General features: G+C 48.6%; 21 non-coding genes across 21 annotated transcripts; all 21 read right to left on the reverse strand.

Annotated features, from left to right (window-relative positions):
• Nucleotides 1-193: 193 nt before the first annotated feature.
• Nucleotides 194-266, reverse strand: trnaa-agc (transfer RNA alanine (anticodon AGC)). The gene has a single exon. It is a non-coding gene; the product is annotated as a tRNA-Ala (tRNA).
• Nucleotides 267-1,949: 1,683 nt separating this feature from the next.
• trnay-gua (transfer RNA tyrosine (anticodon GUA)) lies at nt 1,950-2,035 on the reverse strand. Its single transcript is given in 2 exon segments — nt 1,950-1,985; nt 1,999-2,035. It is a non-coding gene; the product is annotated as a tRNA-Tyr (tRNA).
• Nucleotides 2,036-2,517: 482 nt separating this feature from the next.
• trnaa-agc (transfer RNA alanine (anticodon AGC)) lies at nt 2,518-2,590 on the reverse strand. The gene has a single exon. It is a non-coding gene; the product is annotated as a tRNA-Ala (tRNA).
• Nucleotides 2,591-4,273: 1,683 nt separating this feature from the next.
• trnay-gua (transfer RNA tyrosine (anticodon GUA)) lies at nt 4,274-4,359 on the reverse strand. Its single transcript is given in 2 exon segments — nt 4,274-4,309; nt 4,323-4,359. It is a non-coding gene; the product is annotated as a tRNA-Tyr (tRNA).
• A 482-nt stretch (nt 4,360-4,841) lies between these two features.
• On the reverse strand, nt 4,842-4,914 carry trnaa-agc (transfer RNA alanine (anticodon AGC)). The gene has a single exon. It is a non-coding gene; the product is annotated as a tRNA-Ala (tRNA).
• A 1,683-nt stretch (nt 4,915-6,597) lies between these two features.
• Nucleotides 6,598-6,683, reverse strand: trnay-gua (transfer RNA tyrosine (anticodon GUA)). The gene is given in 2 exon segments: nt 6,598-6,633; nt 6,647-6,683. It is a non-coding gene; the product is annotated as a tRNA-Tyr (tRNA).
• A 482-nt stretch (nt 6,684-7,165) lies between these two features.
• Nucleotides 7,166-7,238, reverse strand: trnaa-agc (transfer RNA alanine (anticodon AGC)). The gene has a single exon. It is a non-coding gene; the product is annotated as a tRNA-Ala (tRNA).
• A 1,683-nt stretch (nt 7,239-8,921) lies between these two features.
• trnay-gua (transfer RNA tyrosine (anticodon GUA)) lies at nt 8,922-9,007 on the reverse strand. Its single transcript is given in 2 exon segments — nt 8,922-8,957; nt 8,971-9,007. It is a non-coding gene; the product is annotated as a tRNA-Tyr (tRNA).
• Nucleotides 9,008-9,489: 482 nt separating this feature from the next.
• On the reverse strand, nt 9,490-9,562 carry trnaa-agc (transfer RNA alanine (anticodon AGC)). The gene has a single exon. It is a non-coding gene; the product is annotated as a tRNA-Ala (tRNA).
• A 1,683-nt stretch (nt 9,563-11,245) lies between these two features.
• trnay-gua (transfer RNA tyrosine (anticodon GUA)) lies at nt 11,246-11,331 on the reverse strand. Its single transcript is given in 2 exon segments — nt 11,246-11,281; nt 11,295-11,331. It is a non-coding gene; the product is annotated as a tRNA-Tyr (tRNA).
• A 482-nt stretch (nt 11,332-11,813) lies between these two features.
• On the reverse strand, nt 11,814-11,886 carry trnaa-agc (transfer RNA alanine (anticodon AGC)). The gene has a single exon. It is a non-coding gene; the product is annotated as a tRNA-Ala (tRNA).
• A 1,683-nt stretch (nt 11,887-13,569) lies between these two features.
• On the reverse strand, nt 13,570-13,655 carry trnay-gua (transfer RNA tyrosine (anticodon GUA)). The gene is given in 2 exon segments: nt 13,570-13,605; nt 13,619-13,655. It is a non-coding gene; the product is annotated as a tRNA-Tyr (tRNA).
• A 482-nt stretch (nt 13,656-14,137) lies between these two features.
• On the reverse strand, nt 14,138-14,210 carry trnaa-agc (transfer RNA alanine (anticodon AGC)). Its single transcript has one exon. It is a non-coding gene; the product is annotated as a tRNA-Ala (tRNA).
• A 1,683-nt stretch (nt 14,211-15,893) lies between these two features.
• trnay-gua (transfer RNA tyrosine (anticodon GUA)) lies at nt 15,894-15,979 on the reverse strand. Its single transcript is given in 2 exon segments — nt 15,894-15,929; nt 15,943-15,979. It is a non-coding gene; the product is annotated as a tRNA-Tyr (tRNA).
• A 482-nt stretch (nt 15,980-16,461) lies between these two features.
• On the reverse strand, nt 16,462-16,534 carry trnaa-agc (transfer RNA alanine (anticodon AGC)). Its single transcript has one exon. It is a non-coding gene; the product is annotated as a tRNA-Ala (tRNA).
• A 1,683-nt stretch (nt 16,535-18,217) lies between these two features.
• trnay-gua (transfer RNA tyrosine (anticodon GUA)) lies at nt 18,218-18,303 on the reverse strand. Its single transcript is given in 2 exon segments — nt 18,218-18,253; nt 18,267-18,303. It is a non-coding gene; the product is annotated as a tRNA-Tyr (tRNA).
• Nucleotides 18,304-18,785: 482 nt separating this feature from the next.
• trnaa-agc (transfer RNA alanine (anticodon AGC)) lies at nt 18,786-18,858 on the reverse strand. Its single transcript has one exon. It is a non-coding gene; the product is annotated as a tRNA-Ala (tRNA).
• A 1,683-nt stretch (nt 18,859-20,541) lies between these two features.
• Nucleotides 20,542-20,627, reverse strand: trnay-gua (transfer RNA tyrosine (anticodon GUA)). Its single transcript is given in 2 exon segments — nt 20,542-20,577; nt 20,591-20,627. It is a non-coding gene; the product is annotated as a tRNA-Tyr (tRNA).
• A 482-nt stretch (nt 20,628-21,109) lies between these two features.
• Nucleotides 21,110-21,182, reverse strand: trnaa-agc (transfer RNA alanine (anticodon AGC)). Its single transcript has one exon. It is a non-coding gene; the product is annotated as a tRNA-Ala (tRNA).
• A 1,683-nt stretch (nt 21,183-22,865) lies between these two features.
• Nucleotides 22,866-22,951, reverse strand: trnay-gua (transfer RNA tyrosine (anticodon GUA)). The gene is given in 2 exon segments: nt 22,866-22,901; nt 22,915-22,951. It is a non-coding gene; the product is annotated as a tRNA-Tyr (tRNA).
• A 482-nt stretch (nt 22,952-23,433) lies between these two features.
• trnaa-agc (transfer RNA alanine (anticodon AGC)) lies at nt 23,434-23,506 on the reverse strand. The gene has a single exon. It is a non-coding gene; the product is annotated as a tRNA-Ala (tRNA).
• Nucleotides 23,507-24,783: the final 1,277 nt, after the last annotated feature.

Raw genomic sequence — 24,783 nt, forward strand, 5'->3', positions numbered from 1 at the left:
CATGCATTACTGAAACACCAGCTGCCAGCTAGCCTTTCCTCCTATCTGCTTTCAACGCAGCAAACCTACCACATTTTCTCCCTGCCCTTCGACAGCGACACTTTGCGCACCATGTTCGCCAGCCGCATCTTTTGTGCATTCCAAGCTTCGCAGGCACTTGATGAGACGAATTCCTCTGAATACAAAATGTCCATGGAGAATGCGAGCATCGATCTCGCTACCTCTCGCATGCTAAGCGAGCGCTCTACCATTTGAGCTAATTCCCCAGCACATCCCGCTAACATACTATAATTTGCTCACGCCGACAAACACCATTGCATGCCTGCCACTGTTCAGCGATACACAATCAGCAGCTCAGAGACACACAATCACTCACACATTAACCGACCAATCTCACACACGTAATCACGCTCGCTGCCACTGTCCATTTGCATGACCTCAATCTGCAATTCATTATCCACCATGAAACCAATTATCCTTCCTTCTCGTTTTATAACTGATTGTTATAGCAGATTCCACTGATCGTTCCACTTCGATGTAGCGACTAACATTCACTTTACCATCGCTTCCTCACAGAGCCACCGACGCGTACAGTGTAATCTGCCGCTTGCCTGAACATCAAATCTAACACCACAAAAACTAGATAGCACCAACAACAACACACATAGCAAACGTTCAGCATTCACCTATACTGCATCACTACGCCCCGGCGGTTCCCAATATGTCACAAGCAGAACTTCTTCATAAAATAAGGAGATTAAGAAAGGGTAGGCCATTTAGAACATAGTTGAAGAAAATCTTTTTTACCCCGAGAGCTGTGGGTCTATGGAATGCTCCGTCTCAGAAGGCAGTGGAGGCCAGTTCTCTCGATTGAAAGAGTTAGATAGGGCTCCTAAAGATAGCAGAGTCAAGGGATATGGGCAGAAGGCAGGGACGGGGTGCTGATTGTGGATGACCAGCCATGGTCAGACAGAATGGCGGTGCAGGCACGATGGGCGGAATGGCCTACTCCTGCACCTACTGTCTACTGTCCATTCAGATGGCGGCGTCATCCACTTCTGACAGATTGTACAACTCCACCTTCAACTGAGCATTCTGCTGGAAATCTACACTGCCGTCAAAGAGATCTTTCTCGTATCACCCATTGCCGCCTATTTCTATGCAGCATTCTCGGACATTTCTGGAAAACTGCAGCCAGATGTCCAGTCAGCTGAAAAGCGCAATGACTCAAGTCGATCATTACTGGAGCGTTTGCCTTTGTCCTGGACGGATGATGCGCAAGAGAACACAGTGCGTACATAACCACAACGCAAACCTGTTCCAAGAGTTCCCTTGTGCAAAGAGCCATAACGTCTTCATCCGGTCCCTTAATGTACAGCTACCTCTTCTATTTCGCAGCTCACACATCAATCCTCTTGGAGAAAAATGAACAATTTTCCTCCGACTTGTGTCACCACACAAATGGGCAGACGTGCCCCTCACCTGATATACGAAAAGTACAACAGGCCGACAACACTACCGCTAGTTAGCTTCGCTTAATACGGTGCCCTCCAACGATGTGCCGAAATTCAGATTCTGGCATCCCTTGCTCTGCCGCTTTGGAATGGCTGAAGCTAAAGTGACCGCAAAAAGTCTTCCAACGAAGAGGTCACCGATGTTCCCCCTGGGCCTTTGAGTCAGTCTCTTCCTCTATACACTTGCTACGAAGGGCAGATTTCGATCTTTCTATTACTCAGGGAGCGGTGAGAGCTGTGCTACTGTCAGGGCAGCCTGCGTGAGGAAACAGCGTTCTGAAAAGTGAGCGAGTGAACAGCTGGCATTGCCTATTATATGCTCAAATGCCTGTTTCTTCTGTCCCGTCAAGAGTCGTAGCGAATGCATTCTTGTGCGCACCAGCGAAAAGCTCTGTGGTATGCAATTGATGATGGGCGCAGTAAAAGAAGACCTGATCCTTCGAGCCGGAATCGAACCAGCGACCTAAGGATGACTCCATTTCCTCTACAGTCCTCCGCTCTACCAACTGAGCTATCGAAGGAAAAGCGACACTCATTATGCAGAATTCAGCCTGGCATCTGTCGAGCGATGGCAAAACCCGGCCTATGGCAACTATCTCGTCCTTCCAGCACTGGGGGCCACAGGTCACGGGATGATACATATCTCCGCGCTTCTGACATTTCTACGTACACTACGATACCAACACAGCTCTTTCATCGTCCTTGACCGTTCAAATAAAAGGTGACTCAGCTTTCTCTTTTCACCCAGTAACCAGGGCAATGTCCTTATAACCACTCACCTGATTTATGCCTGAATCGTCGTCTGCAGCTCATGCATTACTGAAACACCAGCTGCCAGCTAGCCTTTCCTCCTATCTGCTTTCAACGCAGCAAACCTACCACATTTTCTCCCTGCCCTTCGACAGCGACACTTTGCGCACCATGTTCGCCAGCCGCATCTTTTGTGCATTCCAAGCTTCGCAGGCACTTGATGAGACGAATTCCTCTGAATACAAAATGTCCATGGAGAATGCGAGCATCGATCTCGCTACCTCTCGCATGCTAAGCGAGCGCTCTACCATTTGAGCTAATTCCCCAGCACATCCCGCTAACATACTATAATTTGCTCACGCCGACAAACACCATTGCATGCCTGCCACTGTTCAGCGATACACAATCAGCAGCTCAGAGACACACAATCACTCACACATTAACCGACCAATCTCACACACGTAATCACGCTCGCTGCCACTGTCCATTTGCATGACCTCAATCTGCAATTCATTATCCACCATGAAACCAATTATCCTTCCTTCTCGTTTTATAACTGATTGTTATAGCAGATTCCACTGATCGTTCCACTTCGATGTAGCGACTAACATTCACTTTACCATCGCTTCCTCACAGAGCCACCGACGCGTACAGTGTAATCTGCCGCTTGCCTGAACATCAAATCTAACACCACAAAAACTAGATAGCACCAACAACAACACACATAGCAAACGTTCAGCATTCACCTATACTGCATCACTACGCCCCGGCGGTTCCCAATATGTCACAAGCAGAACTTCTTCATAAAATAAGGAGATTAAGAAAGGGTAGGCCATTTAGAACATAGTTGAAGAAAATCTTTTTTACCCCGAGAGCTGTGGGTCTATGGAATGCTCCGTCTCAGAAGGCAGTGGAGGCCAGTTCTCTCGATTGAAAGAGTTAGATAGGGCTCCTAAAGATAGCAGAGTCAAGGGATATGGGCAGAAGGCAGGGACGGGGTGCTGATTGTGGATGACCAGCCATGGTCAGACAGAATGGCGGTGCAGGCACGATGGGCGGAATGGCCTACTCCTGCACCTACTGTCTACTGTCCATTCAGATGGCGGCGTCATCCACTTCTGACAGATTGTACAACTCCACCTTCAACTGAGCATTCTGCTGGAAATCTACACTGCCGTCAAAGAGATCTTTCTCGTATCACCCATTGCCGCCTATTTCTATGCAGCATTCTCGGACATTTCTGGAAAACTGCAGCCAGATGTCCAGTCAGCTGAAAAGCGCAATGACTCAAGTCGATCATTACTGGAGCGTTTGCCTTTGTCCTGGACGGATGATGCGCAAGAGAACACAGTGCGTACATAACCACAACGCAAACCTGTTCCAAGAGTTCCCTTGTGCAAAGAGCCATAACGTCTTCATCCGGTCCCTTAATGTACAGCTACCTCTTCTATTTCGCAGCTCACACATCAATCCTCTTGGAGAAAAATGAACAATTTTCCTCCGACTTGTGTCACCACACAAATGGGCAGACGTGCCCCTCACCTGATATACGAAAAGTACAACAGGCCGACAACACTACCGCTAGTTAGCTTCGCTTAATACGGTGCCCTCCAACGATGTGCCGAAATTCAGATTCTGGCATCCCTTGCTCTGCCGCTTTGGAATGGCTGAAGCTAAAGTGACCGCAAAAAGTCTTCCAACGAAGAGGTCACCGATGTTCCCCCTGGGCCTTTGAGTCAGTCTCTTCCTCTATACACTTGCTACGAAGGGCAGATTTCGATCTTTCTATTACTCAGGGAGCGGTGAGAGCTGTGCTACTGTCAGGGCAGCCTGCGTGAGGAAACAGCGTTCTGAAAAGTGAGCGAGTGAACAGCTGGCATTGCCTATTATATGCTCAAATGCCTGTTTCTTCTGTCCCGTCAAGAGTCGTAGCGAATGCATTCTTGTGCGCACCAGCGAAAAGCTCTGTGGTATGCAATTGATGATGGGCGCAGTAAAAGAAGACCTGATCCTTCGAGCCGGAATCGAACCAGCGACCTAAGGATGACTCCATTTCCTCTACAGTCCTCCGCTCTACCAACTGAGCTATCGAAGGAAAAGCGACACTCATTATGCAGAATTCAGCCTGGCATCTGTCGAGCGATGGCAAAACCCGGCCTATGGCAACTATCTCGTCCTTCCAGCACTGGGGGCCACAGGTCACGGGATGATACATATCTCCGCGCTTCTGACATTTCTACGTACACTACGATACCAACACAGCTCTTTCATCGTCCTTGACCGTTCAAATAAAAGGTGACTCAGCTTTCTCTTTTCACCCAGTAACCAGGGCAATGTCCTTATAACCACTCACCTGATTTATGCCTGAATCGTCGTCTGCAGCTCATGCATTACTGAAACACCAGCTGCCAGCTAGCCTTTCCTCCTATCTGCTTTCAACGCAGCAAACCTACCACATTTTCTCCCTGCCCTTCGACAGCGACACTTTGCGCACCATGTTCGCCAGCCGCATCTTTTGTGCATTCCAAGCTTCGCAGGCACTTGATGAGACGAATTCCTCTGAATACAAAATGTCCATGGAGAATGCGAGCATCGATCTCGCTACCTCTCGCATGCTAAGCGAGCGCTCTACCATTTGAGCTAATTCCCCAGCACATCCCGCTAACATACTATAATTTGCTCACGCCGACAAACACCATTGCATGCCTGCCACTGTTCAGCGATACACAATCAGCAGCTCAGAGACACACAATCACTCACACATTAACCGACCAATCTCACACACGTAATCACGCTCGCTGCCACTGTCCATTTGCATGACCTCAATCTGCAATTCATTATCCACCATGAAACCAATTATCCTTCCTTCTCGTTTTATAACTGATTGTTATAGCAGATTCCACTGATCGTTCCACTTCGATGTAGCGACTAACATTCACTTTACCAACGCTTCCTCACAGAGCCACCGACGCGTACAGTGTAATCTGCCGCTTGCCTGAACATCAAATCTAACACCACAAAAACTAGATAGCACCAACAACAACACACATAGCAAACGTTCAGCATTCACCTATACTGCATCACTACGCCCCGGCGGTTCCCAATATGTCACAAGCAGAACTTCTTCATAAAATAAGGAGATTAAGAAAGGGTAGGCCATGTAGAACATAGTTGAAGAAAATCTTTTTTACCCCGAGAGCTGTGGGTCTATGGAATGCTCCGTCTCAGAAGGCAGTGGAGGCCAGTTCTCTCGATTGAAAGAGTTAGATAGGGCTCCTAAAGATAGCAGAGTCAAGGGATATGGGCAGAAGGCAGGGACGGGGTGCTGATTGTGGATGATCAGCCATGGTCAGACAGAATGGCGGTGCAGGCACGATGGGCGGAATGGCCTACTCCTGCACCTACTGTCTACTGTCCATTCAGATGGCGGCGTCATCCACTTCTGACAGATTGTACAACTCCACCTTCAACTGAGCATTCTGCTGTAAATCTACACGGCCGTCAAAGAGATCTTTCTCGTATCACCCATTGCCGCCTATTTCTATGCAGCATTCTCGGACGTTTCTGGAACACTGCAGCCAGATGTCCAGTCAGCTGAAAAGCGCAATGACTCAAGTCGATCATTACTGGAGCGTTTGCCTTTGTCCTGGACGGATGATGCGCAAGAGAACACAGTGCGTACATAACCACAACGCAAACCTGTTCCAAGAGTTCCCTTGTGCAAAGAGCCATAACGTCTTCATCCGGTCCCTTAATGTACAGCTACCTCTTCTATTTCGCAGCTCACACATCAATCCTCTTGGAGAAAAATGAACAATTTTCTTCCGACTTGTGCCACCACACAAATGGGCAGACGTGCCCCTCACCTGATATACGAAAAGTACAACAGGCCGACAACACTACCGCTAGTTAGCTTCGCTTAATACGGTGCCCTCCAACGATGTGCCGAAATTCAGATTCTGGCATCCCTTGCTCTGCCGCTTTGGAATGGCTGAAGCTAAAGTGACCGCAAAAAGTCTTCCAACGAAGAGGTCACCGATGTTCCCCCTGGGCCTTTGAGTCAGTCTCTTCCTCTATACACTTGCTACGAAGGGCAGATTTCGATCTTTCTATTACTCAGGGAGCGGTGAGAGCTGTGCTCCTGTCAGGGCAGCCTGCGTGAGGAAACAGCGTTCTGAAAAGTGAGCGAGTGAACAGCTGGCATTGCCTATTATATGCTCAAATGCCTGTTTCTTCTGTCCCGTCAAGAGTCGTAGCGAATGCATTCTTGTGCGCACCAGCGAAAAGCTCTGTGGTATGCAATTGATGATGGGCGCAGTAAAAGAAGACCTGATCCTTCGAGCCGGAATCGAACCAGCGACCTAAGGATGACTCCATTTCCTCTACAGTCCTCCGCTCTACCAACTGAGCTATCGAAGGAAAAGCGACACTCATTATGCAGAATTCAGCCTGGCATCTGTCGAGCGATGGCAAAACCCGGCCTATGGCAACTATCTCGTCCTTCCAGCACTGGGGGCCACAGGTCACGGGATGATACATATCTCCGCGCTTCTGACATTTCTACGTACACTACGATACCAACACAGCTCTTTCATCGTCCTTGACCGTTCAAATAAAAGGTGACTCAGCTTTCTCTTTTCACCCAGTAACCAGGGCAATGTCCTTATAACCACTCACCTGATTTATGCCTGAATCGTCGTCTGCAGCTCATGCATTACTGAAACACCAGCTGCCAGCTAGCCTTTCCTCCTATCTGCTTTCAACGCAGCAAACCTACCACATTTTCTCCCTGCCCTTCGACAGCGACACTTTGCGCACCATGTTCGCCAGCCGCATCTTTTGTGCATTCCAAGCTTCGCAGGCACTTGATGAGACGAATTCCTCTGAATACAAAATGTCCATGGAGAATGCGAGCATCGATCTCGCTACCTCTCGCATGCTAAGCGAGCGCTCTACCATTTGAGCTAATTCCCCAGCACATCCCGCTAACATACTATAATTTGCTCACGCCGACAAACACCATTGCATGCCTGCCACTGTTCAGCGATACACAATCAGCAGCTCAGAGACACACAATCACTCACACATTAACCGACCAATCTCACACACGTAATCACGCTCGCTGCCACTGTCCATTTGCATGACCTCAATCTGCAATTCATTATCCACCATGAAACCAATTATCCTTCCTTCTCGTTTTATAACTGATTGTTATAGCAGATTCCACTGATCGTTCCACTTCGATGTAGCGACTAACATTCACTTTACCATCGCTTCCTCACAGAGCCACCGACGCGTACAGTGTAATCTGCCGCTTGCCTGAACATCAAATCTAACACCACAAAAACTAGATAGCACCAACAACAACACACATAGCAAACGTTCAGCATTCACCTATACTGCATCACTACGCCCCGGCGGTTCCCAATATGTCACAAGCAGAACTTCTTCATAAAATAAGGAGATTAAGAAAGGGTAGGCCATTTAGAACATAGTTGAAGAAAATCTTTTTTACCCCGAGAGCTGTGGGTCTATGGAATGCTCCGTCTCAGAAGGCAGTGGAGGCCAGTTCTCTCGATTGAAAGAGTTAGATAGGGCTCCTAAAGATAGCAGAGTCAAGGGATATGGGCAGAAGGCAGGGACGGGGTGCTGATTGTGGATGACCAGCCATGGTCAGACAGAATGGCGGTGCAGGCACGATGGGCGGAATGGCCTACTCCTGCACCTACTGTCTACTGTCCATTCAGATGGCGGCGTCATCCACTTCTGACAGATTGTACAACTCCACCTTCAACTGAGCATTCTGCTGGAAATCTACACTGCCGTCAAAGAGATCTTTCTCGTATCACCCATTGCCGCCTATTTCTATGCAGCATTCTCGGACATTTCTGGAAAACTGCAGCCAGATGTCCAGTCAGCTGAAAAGCGCAATGACTCAAGTCGATCATTACTGGAGCGTTTGCCTTTGTCCTGGACGGATGATGCGCAAGAGAACACAGTGCGTACATAACCACAACGCAAACCTGTTCCAAGAGTTCCCTTGTGCAAAGAGCCATAACGTCTTCATCCGGTCCCTTAATGTACAGCTACCTCTTCTATTTCGCAGCTCACACATCAATCCTCTTGGAGAAAAATGAACAATTTTCCTCCGACTTGTGTCACCACACAAATGGGCAGACGTGCCCCTCACCTGATATACGAAAAGTACAACAGGCCGACAACACTACCGCTAGTTAGCTTCGCTTAATACGGTGCCCTCCAACGATGTGCCGAAATTCAGATTCTGGCATCCCTTGCTCTGCCGCTTTGGAATGGCTGAAGCTAAAGTGACCGCAAAAAGTCTTCCAACGAAGAGGTCACCGATGTTCCCCCTGGGCCTTTGAGTCAGTCTCTTCCTCTATACACTTGCTACGAAGGGCAGATTTCGATCTTTCTATTACTCAGGGAGCGGTGAGAGCTGTGCTCCTGTCAGGGCAGCCTGCGTGAGGAAACAGCGTTCTGAAAAGTGAGCGAGTGAACAGCTGGCATTGCCTATTATATGCTCAAATGCCTGTTTCTTCTGTCCCGTCAAGAGTCGTAGCGAATGCATTCTTGTGCGCACCAGCGAAAAGCTCTGTGGTATGCAATTGATGATGGGCGCAGTAAAAGAAGACCTGATCCTTCGAGCCGGAATCGAACCAGCGACCTAAGGATGACTCCATTTCCTCTACAGTCCTCCGCTCTACCAACTGAGCTATCGAAGGAAAAGCGACACTCATTATGCAGAATTCAGCCTGGCATCTGTCGAGCGATGGCAAAACCCGGCCTATGGCAACTATCTCGTCCTTCCAGCACTGGGGGCCACAGGTCACGGGATGATACATATCTCCGCGCTTCTGACATTTCTACGTACACTACGATACCAACACAGCTCTTTCATCGTCCTTGACCGTTCAAATAAAAGGTGACTCAGCTTTCTCTTTTCACCCAGTAACCAGGGCAATGTCCTTATAACCACTCACCTGATTTATGCCTGAATCGTCGTCTGCAGCTCATGCATTACTGAAACACCAGCTGCCAGCTAGCCTTTCCTCCTATCTGCTTTCAACGCAGCAAACCTACCACATTTTCTCCCTGCCCTTCGACAGCGACACTTTGCGCACCATGTTCGCCAGCCGCATCTTTTGTGCATTCCAAGCTTCGCAGGCACTTGATGAGACGAATTCCTCTGAATACAAAATGTCCATGGAGAATGCGAGCATCGATCTCGCTACCTCTCGCATGCTAAGCGAGCGCTCTACCATTTGAGCTAATTCCCCAGCACATCCCGCTAACATACTATAATTTGCTCACGCCGACAAACACCATTGCATGCCTGCCACTGTTCAGCGATACACAATCAGCAGCTCAGAGACACACAATCACTCACACATTAACCGACCAATCTCACACACGTAATCACGCTCGCTGCCACTGTCCATTTGCATGACCTCAATCTGCAATTCATTATCCACCATGAAACCAATTATCCTTCCTTCTCGTTTTATAACTGATTGTTATAGCAGATTCCACTGATCGTTCCACTTCGATGTAGCGACTAACATTCACTTTACCATCGCTTCCTCACAGAGCCACCGACGCGTACAGTGTAATCTGCCGCTTGCCTGAACATCAAATCTAACACCACAAAAACTAGATAGCACCAACAACAACACACATAGCAAACGTTCAGCATTCACCTATACTGCATCACTACGCCCCGGCGGTTCCCAATATGTCACAAGCAGAACTTCTTCATAAAATAAGGAGATTAAGAAAGGGTAGGCCATTTAGAACATAGTTGAAGAAAATCTTTTTTACCCCGAGAGCTGTGGGTCTATGGAATGCTCCGTCTCAGAAGGCAGTGGAGGCCAGTTCTCTCGATTGAAAGAGTTAGATAGGGCTCCTAAAGATAGCAGAGTCAAGGGATATGGGCAGAAGGCAGGGACGGGGTGCTGATTGTGGATGACCAGCCATGGTCAGACAGAATGGCGGTGCAGGCACGATGGGCGGAATGGCCTACTCCTGCACCTACTGTCTACTGTCCATTCAGATGGCGGCGTCATCCACTTCTGACAGATTGTACAACTCCACCTTCAACTGAGCATTCTGCTGGAAATCTACACTGCCGTCAAAGAGATCTTTCTCGTATCACCCATTGCCGCCTATTTCTATGCAGCATTCTCGGACATTTCTGGAAAACTGCAGCCAGATGTCCAGTCAGCTGAAAAGCGCAATGACTCAAGTCGATCATTACTGGAGCGTTTGCCTTTGTCCTGGACGGATGATGCGCAAGAGAACACAGTGCGTACATAACCACAACGCAAACCTGTTCCAAGAGTTCCCTTGTGCAAAGAGCCATAACGTCTTCATCCGGTCCCTTAATGTACAGCTACCTCTTCTATTTCGCAGCTCACACATCAATCCTCTTGGAGAAAAATGAACAATTTTCCTCCGACTTGTGTCACCACACAAATGGGCAGACGTGCCCCTCACCTGATATACGAAAAGTACAACAGGCCGACAACACTACCGCTAGTTAGCTTCGCTTAATACGGTGCCCTCCAACGATGTGCCGAAATTCAGATTCTGGCATCCCTTGCTCTGCCGCTTTGGAATGGCTGAAGCTAAAGTGACCGCAAAAAGTCTTCCAACGAAGAGGTCACCGATGTTCCCCCTGGGCCTTTGAGTCAGTCTCTTCCTCTATACACTTGCTACGAAGGGCAGATTTCGATCTTTCTATTACTCAGGGAGCGGTGAGAGCTGTGCTCCTGTCAGGGCAGCCTGCGTGAGGAAACAGCGTTCTGAAAAGTGAGCGAGTGAACAGCTGGCATTGCCTATTATATGCTCAAATGCCTGTTTCTTCTGTCCCGTCAAGAGTCGTAGCGAATGCATTCTTGTGCGCACCAGCGAAAAGCTCTGTGGTATGCAATTGATGATGGGCGCAGTAAAAGAAGACCTGATCCTTCGAGCCGGAATCGAACCAGCGACCTAAGGATGACTCCATTTCCTCTACAGTCCTCCGCTCTACCAACTGAGCTATCGAAGGAAAAGCGACACTCATTATGCAGAATTCAGCCTGGCATCTGTCGAGCGATGGCAAAACCCGGCCTATGGCAACTATCTCGTCCTTCCAGCACTGGGGGCCACAGGTCACGGGATGATACATATCTCCGCGCTTCTGACATTTCTACGTACACTACGATACCAACACAGCTCTTTCATCGTCCTTGACCGTTCAAATAAAAGGTGACTCAGCTTTCTCTTTTCACCCAGTAACCAGGGCAATGTCCTTATAACCACTCACCTGATTTATGCCTGAATCGTCGTCTGCAGCTCATGCATTACTGAAACACCAGCTGCCAGCTAGCCTTTCCTCCTATCTGCTTTCAACGCAGCAAACCTACCACATTTTCTCCCTGCCCTTCGACAGCGACACTTTGCGCACCATGTTCGCCAGCCGCATCTTTTGTGCATTCCAAGCTTCGCAGGCACTTGATGAGACGAATTCCTCTGAATACAAAATGTCCATGGAGAATGCGAGCATCGATCTCGCTACCTCTCGCATGCTAAGCGAGCGCTCTACCATTTGAGCTAATTCCCCAGCACATCCCGCTAACATACTATAATTTGCTCACGCCGACAAACACCATTGCATGCCTGCCACTGTTCAGCGATACACAATCAGCAGCTCAGAGACACACAATCACTCACACATTAACCGACCAATCTCACACACGTAATCACGCTCGCTGCCACTGTCCATTTGCATGACCTCAATCTGCAATTCATTATCCACCATGAAACCAATTATCCTTCCTTCTCGTTTTATAACTGATTGTTATAGCAGATTCCACTGATCGTTCCACTTCGATGTAGCGACTAACATTCACTTTACCATCGCTTCCTCACAGAGCCACCGACGCGTACAGTGTAATCTGCCGCTTGCCTGAACATCAAATCTAACACCACAAAAACTAGATAGCACCAACAACAACACACATAGCAAACGTTCAGCATTCACCTATACTGCATCACTACGCCCCGGCGGTTCCCAATATGTCACAAGCAGAACTTCTTCATAAAATAAGGAGATTAAGAAAGGGTAGGCCATGTAGAACATAGTTGAAGAAAATCTTTTTTACCCCGAGAGCTGTGGGTCTATGGAATGCTCCGTCTCAGAAGGCAGTGGAGGCCAGTTCTCTCGATTGAAAGAGTTAGATAGGGCTCCTAAAGATAGCAGAGTCAAGGGATATGGGCAGAAGGCAGGGACGGGGTGCTGATTGTGGATGATCAGCCATGGTCAGACAGAATGGCGGTGCAGGCACGATGGGCGGAATGGCCTACTCCTGCACCTACTGTCTACTGTCCATTCAGATGGCGGCGTCATCCACTTCTGACAGATTGTACAACTCCACCTTCAACTGAGCATTCTGCTGTAAATCTACACGGCCGTCAAAGAGATCTTTCTCGTATCACCCATTGCCGCCTATTTCTATGCAGCATTCTCGGACGTTTCTGGAACACTGCAGCCAGATGTCCAGTCAGCTGAAAAGCGCAATGACTCAAGTCGATCATTACTGGAGCGTTTGCCTTTGTCCTGGACGGATGATGCGCAAGAGAACACAGTGCGTACATAACCACAACGCAAACCTGTTCCAAGAGTTCCCTTGTGCAAAGAGCCATAACGTCTTCATCCGGTCCCTTAATGTACAGCTACCTCTTCTATTTCGCAGCTCACACATCAATCCTCTTGGAGAAAAATGAACAATTTTCCTCCGACTTGTGTCACCACACAAATGGGCAGACGTGCCCCTCACCTGATATACGAAAAGTACAACAGGCCGACAACACTACCGCTAGTTAGCTTCGCTTAATACGGTGCCCTCCAACGATGTGCCGAAATTCAGATTCTGGCATCCCTTGCTCTGCCGCTTTGGAATGGCTGAAGCTAAAGTGACCGCAAAAAGTCTTCCAACGAAGAGGTCACCGATGTTCCCCCTGGGCCTTTGAGTCAGTCTCTTCCTCTATACACTTGCTACGAAGGGCAGATTTCGATCTTTCTATTACTCAGGGAGCGGTGAGAGCTGTGCTCCTGTCAGGGCAGCCTGCGTGAGGAAACAGCGTTCTGAAAAGTGAGCGAGTGAACAGCTGGCATTGCCTATTATATGCTCAAATGCCTGTTTCTTCTGTCCCGTCAAGAGTCGTAGCGAATGCATTCTTGTGCGCACCAGCGAAAAGCTCTGTGGTATGCAATTGATGATGGGCGCAGTAAAAGAAGACCTGATCCTTCGAGCCGGAATCGAACCAGCGACCTAAGGATGACTCCATTTCCTCTACAGTCCTCCGCTCTACCAACTGAGCTATCGAAGGAAAAGCGACACTCATTATGCAGAATTCAGCCTGGCATCTGTCGAGCGATGGCAAAACCCGGCCTATGGCAACTATCTCGTCCTTCCAGCACTGGGGGCCACAGGTCACGGGATGATACATATCTCCGCGCTTCTGACATTTCTACGTACACTACGATACCAACACAGCTCTTTCATCGTCCTTGACCGTTCAAATAAAAGGTGACTCAGCTTTCTCTTTTCACCCAGTAACCAGGGCAATGTCCTTATAACCACTCACCTGATTTATGCCTGAATCGTCGTCTGCAGCTCATGCATTACTGAAACACCAGCTGCCAGCTAGCCTTTCCTCCTATCTGCTTTCAACGCAGCAAACCTACCACATTTTCTCCCTGCCCTTCGACAGCGACACTTTGCGCACCATGTTCGCCAGCCGCATCTTTTGTGCATTCCAAGCTTCGCAGGCACTTGATGAGACGAATTCCTCTGAATACAAAATGTCCATGGAGAATGCGAGCATCGATCTCGCTACCTCTCGCATGCTAAGCGAGCGCTCTACCATTTGAGCTAATTCCCCAGCACATCCCGCTAACATACTATAATTTGCTCACGCCGACAAACACCATTGCATGCCTGCCACTGTTCAGCGATACACAATCAGCAGCTCAGAGACACACAATCACTCACACATTAACCGACCAATCTCACACACGTAATCACGCTCGCTGCCACTGTCCATTTGCATGACCTCAATCTGCAATTCATTATCCACCATGAAACCAATTATCCTTCCTTCTCGTTTTATAACTGATTGTTATAGCAGATTCCACTGATCGTTCCACTTCGATGTAGCGACTAACATTCACTTTACCATCGCTTCCTCACAGAGCCACCGACGCGTACAGTGTAATCTGCCGCTTGCCTGAACATCAAATCTAACACCACAAAAACTAGATAGCACCAACAACAACACACATAGCAAACGTTCAGCATTCACCTATACTGCATCACTACGCCCCGGCGGTTCCCAATATGTCACAAGCAGAACTTCTTCATAAAATAAGGAGATTAAGAAAGGGTAGGCCATGTAGAACATAGTTGAAGAAAATCTTTTTTACCCCGAGAGCTGTGGGTCTATGGAATGCTCCGTCTCAGAAGGCAGTGGAGGCCAGTTCTCTCGATTGAAAGAGTTAGATAGGGCTCCTAAAGATAGCAGAGTCAAGGGATATGGGCAGAAGGCAGGGACGGGGTGCTGATTGTGGATGATCAGCCATGGTCAGACAGAATGGCGGTGCAGGCACGATGGGCGGAATGGCCTACTCCTGCACCTACTGTCTACTGTCCATTCAGATGGCGGCGTCATCCACTTCTGACAGATTGTACAACTCCACCTTCAACTGAGCATTCTGCTGTAAATCTACACGGCCGTCAAAGAGATCTTTCTCGTATCACCCATTGCCGCCTATTTCTATGCAGCATTCTCGGACGTTTCTGGAACACTGCAGCCAGATGTCCAGTCAGCTGAAAAGCGCAATGACTCAAGTCGATCATTACTGGAGCGTTTGCCTTTGTCCTGGACGGATGATGCGCAAGAGAACACAGTGCGTACATAACCACAACGCAAACCTGTTCCAAGAGTTCCCTTGTGCAAAGAGCCATAACGTCTTCATCCGGTCCCTTAATGTACAGCTACCTCTTCTATTTCGCAGCTCACACATCAATCCTCTTGGAGAAAAATGAACAATTTTCCTCCGACTTGTGTCACCACACAAATGGGCAGACGTGCCCCTCACCTGATATACGAAAAGTACAACAGGCCGACAACACTACCGCTAGTTAGCTTCGCTTAATACGGTGCCCTCCAACGATGTGCCGAAATTCAGATTCTGGCATCCCTTGCTCTGCCGCTTTGGAATGGCTGAAGCTAAAGTGACCGCAAAAAGTCTTCCAACGAAGAGGTCACCGATGTTCCCCCTGGGCCTTTGAGTCAGTCTCTTCCTCTATACACTTGCTACGAAGGGCAGATTTCGATCTTTCTATTACTCAGGGAGCGGTGAGAGCTGTGCTCCTGTCAGGGCAGCCTGCGTGAGGAAACAGCGTTCTGAAAAGTGAGCGAGTGAACAGCTGGCATTGCCTATTATATGCTCAAATGCCTGTTTCTTCTGTCCCGTCAAGAGTCGTAGCGAATGCATTCTTGTGCGCACCAGCGAAAAGCTCTGTGGTATGCAATTGATGATGGGCGCAGTAAAAGAAGACCTGATCCTTCGAGCCGGAATCGAACCAGCGACCTAAGGATGACTCCATTTCCTCTACAGTCCTCCGCTCTACCAACTGAGCTATCGAAGGAAAAGCGACACTCATTATGCAGAATTCAGCCTGGCATCTGTCGAGCGATGGCAAAACCCGGCCTATGGCAACTATCTCGTCCTTCCAGCACTGGGGGCCACAGGTCACGGGATGATACATATCTCCGCGCTTCTGACATTTCTACGTACACTACGATACCAACACAGCTCTTTCATCGTCCTTGACCGTTCAAATAAAAGGTGACTCAGCTTTCTCTTTTCACCCAGTAACCAGGGCAATGTCCTTATAACCACTCACCTGATTTATGCCTGAATCGTCGTCTGCAGCTCATGCATTACTGAAACACCAGCTGCCAGCTAGCCTTTCCTCCTATCTGCTTTCAACGCAGCAAACCTACCACATTTTCTCCCTGCCCTTCGACAGCGACACTTTGCGCACCATGTTCGCCAGCCGCATCTTTTGTGCATTCCAAGCTTCGCAGGCACTTGATGAGACGAATTCCTCTGAATACAAAATGTCCATGGAGAATGCGAGCATCGATCTCGCTACCTCTCGCATGCTAAGCGAGCGCTCTACCATTTGAGCTAATTCCCCAGCACATCCCGCTAACATACTATAATTTGCTCACGCCGACAAACACCATTGCATGCCTGCCACTGTTCAGCGATACACAATCAGCAGCTCAGAGACACACAATCACTCACACATTAACCGACCAATCTCACACACGTAATCACGCTCGCTGCCACTGTCCATTTGCATGACCTCAATCTGCAATTCATTATCCACCATGAAACCAATTATCCTTCCTTCTCGTTTTATAACTGATTGTTATAGCAGATTCCACTGATCGTTCCACTTCGATGTAGCGACTAACATTCACTTTACCATCGCTTCCTCACAGAGCCACCGACGCGTACAGTGTAATCTGCCGCTTGCCTGAACATCAAATCTAACACCACAAAAACTAGATAGCACCAACAACAACACACATAGCAAACGTTCAGCATTCACCTATACTGCATCACTACGCCCCGGCGGTTCCCAATATGTCACAAGCAGAACTTCTTCATAAAATAAGGAGATTAAGAAAGGGTAGGCCATTTAGAACATAGTTGAAGAAAATCTTTTTTACCCCGAGAGCTGTGGGTCTATCGAATGCTCCGTCTCAGAAGGCAGTGGAGGCCAGTTCTCTCGATTGAAAGAGTTAGATAGGGCTCCTAAAGATACCAGAGTCAAGGGATATGGGCAGAAGGCAGGGACGGGGTGCTGATTGTGGATGACCAGCCATGGTCAGACAGAATGGCGGTGCAGGCACGATGGGCGGAATGGCCTACTCCTGCACCTACTGTCTACTGTCCATTCAGATGGCGGCGTCATCCACTTCTGACAGATTGTACAACTCCACCTTCAACTGAGCATTCTGCTGGAAATCTACACTGCCGTCAAAGAGATCTTTCTCGTATCACCCATTGCCGCCTATTTCTATGCAGCATTCTCGGACATTTCTGGAAAACTGCAGCCAGATGTCCAGTCAGCTGAAAAGCGCAATGACTCAAGTCGATCATTACTGGAGCGTTTGCCTTTGTCCTGGACGGATGATGCGCAAGAGAACACAGTGCGTACATAACCACAACGCAAACCTGTTCCAAGAGTTCCCTTGTGCAAAGAGCCATAACGTCTTCATCCGGTCCCTTAATGTACAGCTACCTCTTCTATTTCGCAGCTCACACATCAATCCTCTTGGAGAAAAATGAACAATTTTCCTCCGACTTGTGTCACCACACAAATGGGCAGACGTGCCCCTCACCTGATATACGAAAAGTACAACAGGCCGACAACACTACCGCTAGTTAGCTTCGCTTAATACGGTGCCCTCCAACGATGTGCCGAAATTCAGATTCTGGCATCCCTTGCTCTGCCGCTTTGGAATGGCTGAAGCTAAAGTGACCGCAAAAAGTCTTCCAACGAAGAGGTCACCGATGTTCCCCCTGGGCCTTTGAGTCAGTCTCTTCCTCTATACACTTGCTACGAAGGGCAGATTTCGATCTTTCTATTACTCAGGGAGCGGTGAGAGCTGTGCTACTGTCAGGGCAGCCTGCGTGAGGAAACAGCGTTCTGAAAAGTGAGCGAGTGAACAGCTGGCATTGCCTATTATATGCTCAAATGCCTGTTTCTTCTGTCCCGTCAAGAGTCGTAGCGAATGCATTCTTGTGCGCACCAGCGAAAAGCTCTGTGGTATGCAATTGATGATGGGCGCAGTAAAAGAAGACCTGATCCTTCGAGCCGGAATCGAACCAGCGACCTAAGGATGACTCCATTTCCTCTACAGTCCTCCGCTCTACCAACTGAGCTATCGAAGGAAAAGCGACACTCATTATGCAGAATTCAGCCTGGCATCTGTCGAGCGATGGCAAAACCCGGCCTATGGCAACTATCTCGTCCTTCCAGCACTGGGGGCCACAGGTCACGGGATGATACATATCTCCGCGCTTCTGACATTTCTACGTACACTACGATACCAACACAGCTCTTTCATCGTCCTTGACCGTTCAAATAAAAGGTGACTCAGCTTTCTCTTTTCACCCAGTAACCAGGGCAATGTCCTTATAACCACTCACCTGATTTATGCCTGAATCGTCGTCTGCAGCTCATGCATTACTGAAACACCAGCTGCCAGCTAGCCTTTCCTCCTATCTGCTTTCAACGCAGCAAACCTACCACATTTTCTCCCTGCCCTTCGACAGCGACACTTTGCGCACCATGTTCGCCAGCCGCATCTTTTGTGCATTCCAAGCTTCGCAGGCACTTGATGAGACGAATTCCTCTGAATACAAAATGTCCATGGAGAATGCGAGCATCGATCTCGCTACCTCTCGCATGCTAAGCGAGCGCTCTACCATTTGAGCTAATTCCCCAGCACATCCCGCTAACATACTATAATTTGCTCACGCCGACAAACACCATTGCATGCCTGCCACTGTTCAGCGATACACAATCAGCAGCTCAGAGACACACAATCACTCACACATTAACCGACCAATCTCACACACGTAATCACGCTCGCTGCCACTGTCCATTTGCATGACCTCAATCTGCAATTCATTATCCACCATGAAACCAATTATCCTTCCTTCTCGTTTTATAACTGATTGTTATAGCAGATTCCACTGATCGTTCCACTTCGATGTAGCGACTAACATTCACTTTACCATCGCTTCCTCACAGAGCCACCGACGCGTACAGTGTAATCTGCCGCTTGCCTGAACATCAAATCTAACACCACAAAAACTAGATAGCACCAACAACAACACACATAGCAAACGTTCAGCATTCACCTATACTGCATCACTACGCCCCGGCGGTTCCCAATATGTCACAAGCAGAACTTCTTCATAAAATAAGGAGATTAAGAAAGGGTAGGCCATGTAGAACATAGTTGAAGAAAATCTTTTTTACCCCGAGAGCTGTGGGTCTATGGAATGCTCCGTCTCAGAAGGCAGTGGAGGCCAGTTCTCTCGATTGAAAGAGTTAGATAGGGCTCCTAAAGATAGCAGAGTCAAGGGATATGGGCAGAAGGCAGGGACGGGGTGCTGATTGTGGATGACCAGCCATGGTCAGACAGAATGGCGGTGCAGGCACGATGGGCGGAATGGCCTACTCCTGCACCTACTGTCTACTGTCCATTCAGATGGCGGCGTCATCCACTTCTGACAGATTGTACAACTCCACCTTCAACTGAGCATTCTGCTGGAAATCTACACTGCCGTCAAAGAGATCTTTCTCGTATCACCCATTGCCGCCTATTTCTATGCAGCATTCTCGGACGTTTCTGGAAAACTGCAGCCAGATGTCCAGTCAGCTGAAAAGCGCAATGACTCAAGTCGATCATTACTGGAGCGTTTGCCTTTGTCCTGGACGGATGATGCGCAAGAGAACACAGTGCGTACATAACCACAACGCAAACCTGTTCCAAGAGTTCCCTTGTGCAAAGAGCCATAACGTCTTCATCCGGTCCCTTAATGTACAGCTACCTCTTCTATTTCGCAGCTCACACATCAATCCTCTTGGAGAAAAATGAACAATTTTCCTCCGACTTGTGTCACCACACAAATGGGCAGACGTGCCCCTCACCTGATATACGAAAAGTACAACAGGCCGACAACACTACCGCTAGTTAGCTTCGCTTAATACGGTGCCCTCCAACGATGTGCCGAAATTCAGATTCTGGCATCCCTTGCTCTGCCGCTTTGGAATGGCTGAAGCTAAAGTGACCGCAAAAAGTCTTCCAACGAAGAGGTCACCGATGTTCCCCCTGGGCCTTTGAGTCAGTCTCTTCCTCTATACACTTGCTACGAAGGGCAGATTTCGATCTTTCTATTACTCAGGGAGCGGTGAGAGCTGTGCTACTGTCAGGGCAGCCTGCGTGAGGAAACAGCGTTCTGAAAAGTGAGCGAGTGAACAGCTGGCATTGCCTATTATATGCTCAAATGCCTGTTTCTTCTGTCCCGTCAAGAGTCGTAGCGAATGCATTCTTGTGCGCACCAGCGAAAAGCTCTGTGGTATGCAATTGATGATGGGCGCAGTAAAAGAAGACCTGATCCTTCGAGCCGGAATCGAACCAGCGACCTAAGGATGACTCCATTTCCTCTACAGTCCTCCGCTCTACCAACTGAGCTATCGAAGGAAAAGCGACACTCATTATGCAGAATTCAGCCTGGCATCTGTCGAGCGATGGCAAAACCCGGCCTATGGCAACTATCTCGTCCTTCCAGCACTGGGGGCCACAGGTCACGGGATGATACATATCTCCGCGCTTCTGACATTTCTACGTACACTACGATACCAACACAGCTCTTTCATCGTCCTTGACCGTTCAAATAAAAGGTGACTCAGCTTTCTCTTTTCACCCAGTAACCAGGGCAATGTCCTTATAACCACTCACCTGATTTATGCCTGAATCGTCGTCTGCAGCTCATGCATTACTGAAACACCAGCTGCCAGCTAGCCTTTCCTCCTATCTGCTTTCAACGCAGCAAACCTACCACATTTTCTCCCTGCCCTTCGACAGCGACACTTTGCGCACCATGTTCGCCAGCCGCATCTTTTGTGCATTCCAAGCTTCGCAGGCACTTGATGAGACGAATTCCTCTGAATACAAAATGTCCATGGAGAATGCGAGCATCGATCTCGCTACCTCTCGCATGCTAAGCGAGCGCTCTACCATTTGAGCTAATTCCCCAGCACATCCCGCTAACATACTATAATTTGCTCACGCCGACAAACACCATTGCATGCCTGCCACTGTTCAGCGATACACAATCAGCAGCTCAGAGACACACAATCACTCACACATTAACCGACCAATCTCACACACGTAATCACGCTCGCTGCCACTGTCCATTTGCATGACCTCAATCTGCAATTCATTATCCACCATGAAACCAATTATCCTTCCTTCTCGTTTTATAACTGATTGTTATAGCAGATTCCACTGATCGTTCCACTTCGATGTAGCGACTAACATTCACTTTACCATCGCTTCCTCACAGAGCCACCGACGCGTACAGTGTAATCTGCCGCTTGCCTGAACATCAAATCTAACACCACAAAAACTAGATAGCACCAACAACAACACACATAGCAAACGTTCAGCATTCACCTATACTGCATCACTACGCCCCGGCGGTTCCCAATATGTCACAAGCAGAACTTCTTCATAAAATAAGGAGATTAAGAAAGGGTAGGCCATGTAGAACATAGTTGAAGAAAATCTTTTTTACCCCGAGAGCTGTGGGTCTATGGAATGCTCCGTCTCAGAAGGCAGTGGAGGCCAGTTCTCTCGATTGAAAGAGTTAGATAGGGCTCCTAAAGATAGCAGAGTCAAGGGATATGGGCAGAAGGCAGGGACGGGGTGCTGATTGTGGATGACCAGCCATGGTCAGACAGAATGGCGGTGCAGGCACGATGGGCGGAATGGCCTACTCCTGCACCTACTGTCTACTGTCCATTCAGATGGCGGCGTCATCCACTTCTGACAGATTGTACAACTCCACCTTCAACTGAGCATTCTGCTGGAAATCTACACTGCCGTCAAAGAGATCTTTCTCGTATCACCCATTGCCGCCTATTTCTATGCAGCATTCTCGGACGTTTCTGGAAAACTGCAGCCAGATGTCCAGTCAGCTGAAAAGCGCAATGACTCAAGTCGATCATTACTGGAGCGTTTGCCTTTGTCCTGGACGGATGATGCGCAAGAGAACACAGTGCGTACATAACCACAACGCAAACCTGTTCCAAGAGTTCCCTTGTGCAAAGAGCCATAACGTCTTCATCCGGTCCCTTAATGTACAGCTACCTCTTCTATTTCGCAGCTCACACATCAATCCTCTTGGAGAAAAATGAACAATTTTCCTCCGACTTGTGTCACCACACAAATGGGCAGACGTGCCCCTCACCTGATATACGAAAAGTACAACAGGCCGACAACACTACCGCTAGTTAGCTTCGCTTAATACGGTGCCCTCCAACGATGTGCCGAAATTCAGATTCTGGCATCCCTTGCTCTGCCGCTTTGGAATGGCTGAAGCTAAAGTGACCGCAAAAAGTCTTCCAACGAAGAGGTCACCGATGTTCCCCCTGGGCCTTTGAGTCAGTCTCTTCCTCTATACACTTGCTACGAAGGGCAGATTTCGATCTTTCTATTACTCAGGGAGCGGTGAGAGCTGTGCTACTGTCAGGGCAGCCTGCGTGAGGAAACAGCGTTCTGAAAAGTGAGCGAGTGAACAGCTGGCATTGCCTATTATATGCTCAAATGCCTGTTTCTTCTGTCCCGTCAAGAGTCGTAGCGAATGCATTCTTGTGCGCACCAGCGAAAAGCTCTGTGGTATGCAATTGATGATGGGCGCAGTAAAAGAAGACCTGATCCTTCGAGCCGGAATCGAACCAGCGACCTAAGGATGACTCCATTTCCTCTACAGTCCTCCGCTCTACCAACTGAGCTATCGAAGGAAAAGCGACACTCATTATGCAGAATTCAGCCTGGCATCTGTCGAGCGATGGCAAAACCCGGCCTATGGCAACTATCTCGTCCTTCCAGCACTGGGGGCCACAGGTCACGGGATGATACATATCTCCGCGCTTCTGACATTTCTACGTACACTACGATACCAACACAGCTCTTTCATCGTCCTTGACCGTTCAAATAAAAGGTGACTCAGCTTTCTCTTTTCACCCAGTAACCAGGGCAATGTCCTTATAACCACTCACCTGATTTATGCCTGAATCGTCGTCTGCAGCTCATGCATTACTGAAACACCAGCTGCCAGCTAGCCTTTCCTCCTATCTGCTTTCAACGCAGCAAACCTACCACATTTTCTCCCTGCCCTTCGACAGCGACACTTTGCGCACCATGTTCGCCAGCCGCATCTTTTGTGCATTCCAAGCTTCGCAGGCACTTGATGAGACGAATTCCTCTGAATACAAAATGTCCATGGAGAATGCGAGCATCGATCTCGCTACCTCTCGCATGCTAAGCGAGCGCTCTACCATTTGAGCTAATTCCCCAGCACATCCCGCTAACATACTATAATTTGCTCACGCCGACAAACACCATTGCATGCCTGCCACTGTTCAGCGATACACAATCAGCAGCTCAGAGACACACAATCACTCACACATTAACCGACCAATCTCACACACGTAATCACGCTCGCTGCCACTGTCCATTTGCATGACCTCAATCTGCAATTCATTATCCACCATGAAACCAATTATCCTTCCTTCTCGTTTTATAACTGATTGTTATAGCAGATTCCACTGATCGTTCCACTTCGATGTAGCGACTAACATTCACTTTACCATCGCTTCCTCACAGAGCCACCGACGCGTACAGTGTAATCTGCCGCTTGCCTGAACATCAAATCTAACACCACAAAAACTAGATAGCACCAACAACAACACACATAGCAAACGTTCAGCATTCACCTATACTGCATCACTACGCCCCGGCGGTTCCCAATATGTCACAAGCAGAACTTCTTCATAAAATAAGGAGATTAAGAAAGGGTAGGCCATGTAGAACATAGTTGAAGAAAATCTTTTTTACCCCGAGAGCTGTGGGTCTATGGAATGCTCCGTCTCAGAAGGCAGTGGAGGCCAGTTCTCTCGATTGAAAGAGTTAGATAGGGCTCCTAAAGATAGCAGAGTCAAGGGATATGGGCAGAAGGCAGGGACGGGGTGCTGATTGTGGATGACCAGCCATGGTCAGACAGAATGGCGGTGCAGGCACGATGGGCGGAATGGCCTACTCCTGCACCTACTGTCTACTGTCCATTCAGATGGCGGCGTCATCCACTTCTGACAGATTGTACAACTCCACCTTCAACTGAGCATTCTGCTGGAAATCTACACTGCCGTCAAAGAGATCTTTCTCGTATCACCCATTGCCGCCTATTTCTATGCAGCATTCTCGGACGTTTCTGGAAAACTGCAGCCAGATGTCCAGTCAGCTGAAAAGCGCAATGACTCAAGTCGATCATTACTGGAGCGTTTGCCTTTGTCCTGGACGGATGATGCGCAAGAGAACACAGTGCGTACATAACCACAACGCAAACCTGTTCCAAGAGTTCCCTTGTGCAAAGAGCCATAACGTCTTCATCCGGTCCCTTAATGTACAGCTACCTCTTCTATTTCGCAGCTCACACATCAATCCTCTTGGAGAAAAATGAACAATTTTCCTCCGACTTGTGTCACCACACAAATGGGCAGACGTGCCCCTCACCTGATATACGAAAAGTACAACAGGCCGACAACACTACCGCTAGTTAGCTTCGCTTAATACG

This window comes from Hemitrygon akajei, chromosome 1 (genome assembly GCF_048418815.1).
Source record: "Hemitrygon akajei chromosome 1, sHemAka1.3, whole genome shotgun sequence".
NCBI classification, from domain to species: Eukaryota; Metazoa; Chordata; class Chondrichthyes; order Myliobatiformes; family Dasyatidae; genus Hemitrygon; species Hemitrygon akajei.